At 38.8% G+C, this 9,006-nt stretch overlaps 1 pseudogene; it reads left to right on the top strand.

Annotated features, from left to right (window-relative positions):
• The first annotated feature begins 367 nt into the window (after positions 1-367).
• LOC111375790 lies at positions 368-1,614 on the top strand (annotated as a pseudogene).
• Positions 1,615-9,006: the final 7,392 nt, after the last annotated feature.

Raw genomic sequence — 9,006 nt, 5'->3', positions numbered from 1 at the left:
TAATTGAACTTTCACATATTAAACAACTTGAACATAATTTCTAATTTTTCCTATTCTAGATAGCAAGTAAATTTTTTTTGGGAAAATCAAACGCCGAATTTTTTGGGGAATAATTTTTATTTACATCTTGATTTTCAAATTGACCAATTTATGGTTATGCAAAAATGATTAGGTTAATTTACAGTTCGTTTGACTCAGTTTAAAAAAAGAAAAAAGAAAAAAAGAAAAGAAAAAGGGAGTAATAAGTAAATAAACAATAAAAGTCAAAATTCTTAGGCATGGAAAACTACATGATTGAAGTCCCAATTCAGTGTGATCATCTTGTCTTAAATTACGTTGCATGTGTTAACACTTTCAGTATTATGCTTGGGCATTGGAATGGTATTACTGCTATTATCAACTAGATTTTGGTTATACAAGTTTCTGAAGAAGAGAAAAATCAGAAAGTGCAAAGAAAAATTCTTCAAACAAAATGGTGGTCTCTTGCTACAACAACAAATATCAACAGATGAATGTATACTTGAAAAAACACGACTTTTCACTATTAAAGAGCTAGAGAAGCCACTGACCTCTTCAATGAAAGTCGAATACTTGGTCGAGGAGGTCAAGGGACGGTTTATAAAGGTATGTTATCTGATGGAAAAATTGTAGCAATAAAGAAATCCAAGAAAGTAGATGAAAATCAAGCAGAACAATTCACTAACGAGGTTGTCATGCTCTCACAAATCATTCATAGGAACATAGTTAAACTATTAGGATGTTGCCTTGAAGCAGAAGTTCCTTTGCTAGCTTATGAATTCATTCCAAATGGAACACTTTTCGATCTTATCCATGATGAGAGTCATGAGTTTCCATTTTCATGGAACATGCGCTTGAAAGTTGCTGTAGAAATGGCAGAAGCACTAGCGTATATGCATTTCGCAACTTCTATTCCCATCTATCATAGGGACATTAAGTCGACCAACATACTTCTTGATGAAAAATATGTAGCCAAAGTCTTGGATTTTGGAATTCAAGGTCAATCACAGTAGATCAAACTCATCTAACTACAATAGTAAAAGGGACATTCGGATACTTAGATCCAGAGTTCTTCCAGTCAAGTCAATTTACAGAAAAAAGTGATGTTTACAGTTTTGGAATTGTTCTTGTTAAGCTCTTGACTGGACAACGACCAATATCTCTCGATAGAACAGAAGAGGAGAGAAGTTTGGCAACAAGATTTTTGTTATGCATGGAAAGAAAACAACTTGAAGCAATTCTTGACATACAAGCTTTGGAGCAAGATAAGATAGAGGAGCTTAATGCGGTAGCGAAACTTGCACAACGGTGCTTAAACTTGAACAGGAAGAAAAGACCAACGATGAAAGAAGTAGCCATAGAGTTGGAGAGTACTAGAACGGGTCAAATTCTTTCATGCGCATCTGATACCATACCTCAAGGCATACATTTGAGCAAGTCAAAATCAATCATGACTTCAGATGATGCTTACACATGGACAAACACCAATGACAACATTATCTCTTCATCAAGTACGTCTCCCTTAAAGATTCACACTTATTGATGCCTTCAGTGGTGTTCATAAACAATTTTCACATTTATTTCTTTTTGTAATTGTCACCTACTGAACTAAATAACGTTAAAGCGCAATTTTCCATATCAAATAGCACTCTTCTCTTTATTAACATTTTGAAGTGCCCAATTTGAGGTGGAATTTTAAATGCTTCAGCAAAAACTTCATTTGCTGTAAGAAATGTTAAAAATCTTATTCAAATTTGTTTCGCACGGGTAGTCGCTAACAATTAAAAAGGGATCAGACGATTGTGTAAGGAACAAACCTCTCGAGACAAAGTCCCAAAAAGGGGTGTTTTATTGGTGATGACTTTACAATTGGAACTAAACAAAATGCCTCCAAGGGGCGCAAACACACGGTACTGAAAAAAATGTTTAAATCTAAACTAAGAAATTGAAATTAGATATTCTCTGTTTAAGAGTGTTTGATTCGGGCTCTTTTGATCTATGTCTTCTCTTCTTTTTATATTCCTTTGATGATTTCTTCATGATCAACCGCTTAGAAACTGCTTGATTGCTTTATAACTACCCAATTTCTTTATGGTGGCTAACTTGTTGTGGAACTGTCGTCTCTAACTGCTGCCACTACTCTTTGTCGTTCAACCGTCTTCAATTGAACTCCTTGAATCGTGGAACGTGATAAGATTACTCAATAACTGCTTCAATAACTGCACTTCTGGATAACCATAACATCTTATATTTGCTAAAATCCTGGGCGATTCGAAGGTTTAGGTGAGAATAGGGTCATAGCTCTGGGCGATTGTAAGGCATTTCATGCACTCAGATCTTGGGCATCTTGCAAGCTTGGGCGATGATGTTACCATGTTCGTGGGCTTCCACTGCATTCATTAATAACCTTATCTGGGCCTTTATCCTGAATTGCCCAGTTGGGCTTCATTCTTTGGGCTATTTGATTTGGGAATTCCCCATTTGGGCTTCATTCCTTGGGCTATTCATTTGGGCTGCACTTTTAGTATGTCAACAATTACCCCCAATATGGCAGAATTAATACCAATTATTAATCTTTGCCATATTTACTTTGTGTTTCCCAACAACATTTGAAATTCCCAAGAATTTCAATCACTATTTCCTTCCATAGCCTGAAAAAGTGCGACGCTACAAACCCTTATAAACCCCAAAGACACACCATTTCGTTGTACCACTAAATCACGCCTCATTATTTCGCGCTTCTTTCTCACCATACCACTGTTCATCTTCTTACTTCTCTACTGCATTTCTCAAGCAAACTTTAACAAAACTGTATTTCGTTCCCAATGGCTGCTCCACAAACCCAATCTGACGACTCTTTTAGTTTCGAAGATTTCCAAAAAATCCTCACTCGGCCATATGTAAATCCGAACTTCCTTGCATCAGCCAATGCCGAACTTAATGAGTTCTATCTGGTCCTTCATTCAACAACGCCGAAGCCATCGAACAAGTGGCGGTGGGCCAGCTGTTCCCTCGTACTCAAGGCCCTCCATTCCTGAACTCTTTGCCGCTAAGGTCGATTCGCGAAAAAGGTATTCGCACTTGGCCTAAATCTGATATTGTTTTTCGTAGATGGCATGCTCGCTTTGTGGGCTATGGTCCTACCAAGGTAATTTTTGATCGTGCTAGGATTTTTGATTTATTAGAAATCTCTCTTCAACCCCCAATTTTTGACCTAGCACTTTTTCCTATTGCTTTAAGTTTTTGATCTTCTGAATATAATACTTTTGTTTTCCCTCTTGGTCCCATGTCTATTACTTTAAGGGATGTTGGGGCCCTAATAAATCTTCCACCTTTGGGCGACACCATTTTCCCTAGTATTTTGATTTTCGGTGTTGTCCCAAAATTTCACAAAAAACTCACCGAGTCCTATTCAAGCCTGCAAGGCTGTTATAATCACTCAAACGCTGAGCCTTCCCACGCTGAGCGTGTAGCCTTTCTTCAGATTTGGCTTTATAAATATATTCTGTGTGTGCCCAGTATGAAGCCTTCTATGAGCTATTTATCCATAACGCCCGAATTAGCGCGTGGTAGGCCTTTGAATTTGTGTTCCTTCTTTTTGGCTGCCCTCTATAGAGGCATGGCTTCTCTTCAATTTCAATTGAAGAATGGTGTATCTCCCACTGGTAGTGGGCCTCTTTGGTTCACTCAACTATGGTTGAGAGCCTATTTTCCATCACTTGGTGCTCTATCCATGTCCCTTTGTTCTGCTAGCTGTTATGGGCTAGCCATTAACCCATTGAGCCCTGTAAATATGTCCGGAAGGGACATTTTTTCATTCTTTTATACTTTAAATTCAATTCCTTCCTTCTTTCCTTTTCCTGCTCATTTAACTCCAGATTATGTGCAACCTCCATCCACCCTGGACAGTGCGAGCGCCTCTCTGCTCGTTTGGATTCAATTTTTGACTGGAAGGGAGTTGTTCCATGATATTTTAACTAGAACCAATGCCAAAGCTGGGGTTGAAATATATGCTCCCCAATTTTTTGCTCGCCAACTTGGTTTTGGCCAAACTTGGCCTGTTCTCCCTTGTTATTCAAAAAATCTGATAGACCGCTTTCACACCATTAATAAGGCAGCGGCACAAGCTATAGATGATCGCAATATTCTTTTGACGAGTAACTTTTCATTAGCCCCCTTCAATCCTATCCGTGTCGTTTACCCCCTTTTTGAACAACTCTGGCCATCAGTGAAGCGCGGATTGTTTGCAACTGATGCCAATCATGCTTTCCACTCACTGGATCAACCAAACATTCCTTCCACTTCTCCTATTTTGGTCACCCCTGTGTCCATTAGGAATCCTTCCTCCCCTGCTCGTGCCAAACAATCTGTTTGTCCCTCTACTTCTCTACCTGCCAAACCTACTGCACCTAGGAGCACCCCAGGCCTTAAACGGCTAGCTTCAGCATCTCCCATTTTGGAGGATGATGATGATGACACTCCTCTCATCGTCAGGAGAAAGGTAATTGAATTCTATTTACTCACAAGCATACCTTTCTATGTGCTAAAGATAAACCTTCAGTCCCGGAACCTTCATCACAACTAATGGATGAGCCACCTTCTTCCCAGGGCGCTGACCCCCCAAACGTCGAACTAAAAGGTAATACATTTTTGATGTTTTACCTTTGCTTGTACTATTGGTTTCTGATTTGTTGCTTCTTTAATCATGCAGAGGCTCCCATGGGTCTGCTCGTTGTGGCAGAGTCTTCTCACTCAGACAAGGAGAAGTCTCCCCCGGAGGTGGGGCCACAGGTGGTGGAGCCACTGGTAATATGTCACCTCCCAAGATTGCTGATGAGGTAACCTTTTGCTTCACTTTTATTTTCACTTTATTTATTGTAGTGAAAACCTTCAATGTTGGCATTTTTCTTTGCAGGATGCTGATGAGATTGTGCGTTCCATCTAGGACTTGTTCACTTCCTGGGGGCAAGTCAAGACGTCTCGCCCTACTTCAACAGGTTATCCTTCTGCTTCTTCAGAGGAAGATATGCTGCTTCTTCAGAGGAAGATATGAAGTTCCTCAAGTAGTCGATATTTGAGTATGTATCTTTTATAGATATGGACATCGGTCAGGCTAGTGCTGCCAAACATAAGGATAAGCTTGAGCATTTGAGTGCGAAGTTGGCGCAAGCACTGACACTTCCGTCGCTCAATATTTCTGCTGATTTTAAAGCGACGTTGAAAGTTGTCCATTCTGACATCCTCTCTTTACTGGCCAAAAATATTGAACTGAAGGCCAAGAGTACTCAATATCTTCGTGCTGCATCTGAAAGAGAGTCTTTGCTTCTGGAGATCAACAAAGCTGAGGACGAATTGAAAGAAATCTCTTCCGAAGTTATGATTGAAGACTCTTTGATGACCAGTTTGGCTGCACAAATGAAGGAGCTTCAAGCAAGGATGGATGACTGTAAGGCTAGAATGGCTGCTAAAAAGCATAATGCTTCCCAAAGAATTGAGCGAACCAAGTCTTTGGTCGAGCAGTACAAGAAACTGGAGGTTGATGATGATTTTGTAGCTGAATTGAATGTCACTTCTTCTCAGCAGAGCGAGGATTGGGGGAGACTTAGGGAAAGAATTCGTTCAGTCTGGGGCAAATTGTAATTAAGACATCTAATGACTTAACTTTTCTTTTTGTAATTTCGTATTAACTTTCCTCTTGTAACCTCGTACTGATAGCCATTGCCAATTTTGAATGTAACAGCAGCCACTGTCATTAATGAACGACTAATTTGTCTTCTTGTGTATTTATTGACGTTTGTCCTTAATCATCAATCCCCCAAGTATTTAACTGCTTTATACTAAGATTCATGTACATCTTCTCTTGGTATTTCTATCTCTTTTCCCAAGACTTTGGGCCACCTGATTCTAATTACTAGGCACGAACGTGGCCGTTTATATTCTGTCTTTTCACCTTCACGCCCCTATAAATGCACGCATATTTCACACTTTTCATTTTCATTTCCATTCTTTTCTTCAAAAACTAATTTACTGCCATCATTCGGCATTTCAACGATTAATCTAAAATTTTCGTCTTCCATAGAAATGGACCATTTGATCCGCCCGTCTTGCTATCTGTTTTGATGTCACCTTTGGTATGGGAGATATAGGAAATGTTCTTTGGCCAGGAAAGTTCTTCCCATCGTCTCCATGTCCTTTACAAGGAGTTCAATGATGAAAGGCAATTTTTGAGGATGCCTGCAAGCCACCTTGCTTGCTGAGAATGCTTCTCAGTCTCCTTGCCCGTTATTGCAGCAATGTGATTTGGCAGGCGATGTAAGGGTGCTTTTCTTCCCTTTTGCTTGCTGAGAGTGTTACTCGGCCTCTCTACTTGCCTTTGCAGTAGTGCGATCAGGATGGCAATCAAGGCCAGTTCACCCTCTTACTTGGCGATTGATCAAGAGATTAGTTTGCTCTCAATCGTAGCTTATAGAGCATTTAATATTTTGTATCTTGCAACTTTGTAATGAACGTTTGATAATAAAGGAATTTATTTGAATGTATTTTGCTCTGACCCTTTTTTTATCTATGATCGTTCAACGCGATTTGATTATACTTTTATTTGTTCACTTTCCCATAAGGAAGGAACATATTTTTTTAAATATTTGCCATTAATGAACCTCATGTGCTTGGTTCCATCTAAATCTTCTAAATGATAGGCTCCATTAGGCAACACACTATTTATTTTATATGGTCCTTCCCAATTGGGCGACCACTTACCATACTTTGGATTCTTGCTATCCAAAGGGAGTATTGTTTTCCAAACCAATTCGCCCAGGCCGAACGACTTGGCTATAACTTTTTTATTATAAAACTTAGCCATCCTTCGTTTTTGAACTTGCAATCTATCTAGGACGTCCAACTTTAATTCGTCCAACTCCAATAAGTTTTGAACTAGTGATTTGGTATACTCATCATCACTTAACTTATGTTGCAAACACACTCTGATCGATTGCACGTTGATTTCCATAGGCAAAACGGCCTCCTGTCCATAAGTAAGTTGGAAAGGAGTAATTTTGGTACTTGACCGAGGCGACGTCCTATAAGCCCATAAGGCTTTGTTTAGACATTCGTGCCAATTTTTGGCATTTTCATCTATCATTTTCCTTATGAAATTTTTTAGAATCTTATTAGAAGATTCTACTTGACCGTTGGATTGAGCGTAATATGGTGTGGAGTTTACTAATTTAACTCCAAATTTGCTCAAGAATCTATTCACTTGATCTCCATTTAAAGAAGATCCGTGATCTACCATCAAAGTTTGTGGAATTCCAAATCTATAAATAATATGATCACGGATAAATTCTATGACACTCTTTTGGATGATCTCCTTTAAAGGTATCGCTTCTACCCACTTAGTGAAAAAATTAATTGCAACTATAACAAAGGTATGTTGCTTGGACGATGGGGGATAAATCTTCCCTATCAGGTCTATCGCCCAACCCTTGAATGGCCGGGGTTTGATAATGGATGACATTTCTCTTGCTGGCGCCCTTTGTATTGGACCATGCTTTTGGCATGTTAGACAACTCTTCGCATATTGAACACATGATTCTCCCATCTTGGGCCAAAAATATCCGTTCCTAACAATCAACCATCTCATCCTTTGGCCAACTTGATGAGCTCCACATATCCCTTCATGCACTTCAGCCATAATCGTCCTGCTTTCTTGCAAACTTACACATTTTAGCAATATACCATTAGAGCGTTTCTTAAACAACTCTTCATCTATCAGTGTATAGTTTAGCAAACGCAACTTCATTTTTTTACAATTTCCTTTATTAGGTTCTTTGAGGAACCTTTTAATCTCTGCCCTCCAATCTATTGCATCTCCATCTTGTATGCAATGAATTTCAATCGTTCTCGCCCTTCTTTGGACCACGGGCAATATTGTTCCATACTCATAAGTAGACTTCCAATTTAAAACCTTCGAGTACCCTGAGGCCATCTGGGCCAACTCATTTGCCACATCATTATATATCCTATTAACGCATTGAAGCTCTACTTGGTCGAATTCTTCCAACAACTCTTGGGCGATTTCATATAGACTTATAATGGAATCACTTTGGCACTTAAAATCACCAATCAATTGGTGAATTACCAATTGAGAATCGCCTCTAACGATCACATTCTTTACTTCTATATCTATCATTAATTTTTAGGCCCACGATTAAGGCTTCATATTCAGCTTGATTGTAGGTGCACATTCTATCCAAAGTGAATGCGAACTTGTAGCAAATCCCTAAAGGATTTATCAATGTTATTCCCGCTCCTGCACCTTTAGAGGTTTTTGACCCATCGAAATACAAAACCCAAGGTTTTAATTCGAATAAATTGATTTCTAATTCAATTTCTTCAGGCATATCAAGGCATGGATGATCGGCCAGAAAGTTAGCCAAAGCCTGATTTTTTATTGCCTTTTGGGATATGTATTGTATTTCGAATTCTGATAATGCTAACGACCAAAGGCCTACTCTTTGGTGTAAAATAGGGCGAGAGAACATATACTTAACGAAATTTACTTTGGAAATCAAATAAACGGTTACGGACCATAAATAAGCCCTTAATTTTGTACATGTGAAATATAATGTAAGACATAATTTTTCAATGGTAGAGTAATTACATTCACATTCTGTTAATCGTCTACTCAAGTAGTAAATCGCCCTTTCTTCATCAAATTGGTTTTCTTACGCGACCATTCCAGCTATTGATTCTTTTTCAGCCGATACATACACTTTCATTGGCTGTCCTTAGATTGGCGACACCAACACTAGTGGACTTGATAAATATGTCTTTACGCTTTCAAAAGCTTTTTGATGCTCTTCTTTCCAGATGAATTCGTCCTGATTTTTCAACTTTAAAAGTGGTGAAAAAGCTTTAGTTCGCCCTGCACAGTTAGAAATAAAGCGTCTTAAAAAGTTTACTTGGCCTAGAAATCTTTGCAATTCTTTT

The sequence above is a fragment of the Olea europaea genome, unplaced genomic scaffold (assembly GCF_002742605.1).
Source record: "Olea europaea var. sylvestris unplaced genomic scaffold, O_europaea_v1 scaffold1415, whole genome shotgun sequence".
NCBI lineage: Eukaryota > Viridiplantae > Streptophyta > Magnoliopsida > Lamiales > Oleaceae > Olea > Olea europaea.
The sequence above is the reverse complement of the archived record's forward strand: the minus strand, read 5'-3'. Positions and strand labels throughout refer to the sequence as shown.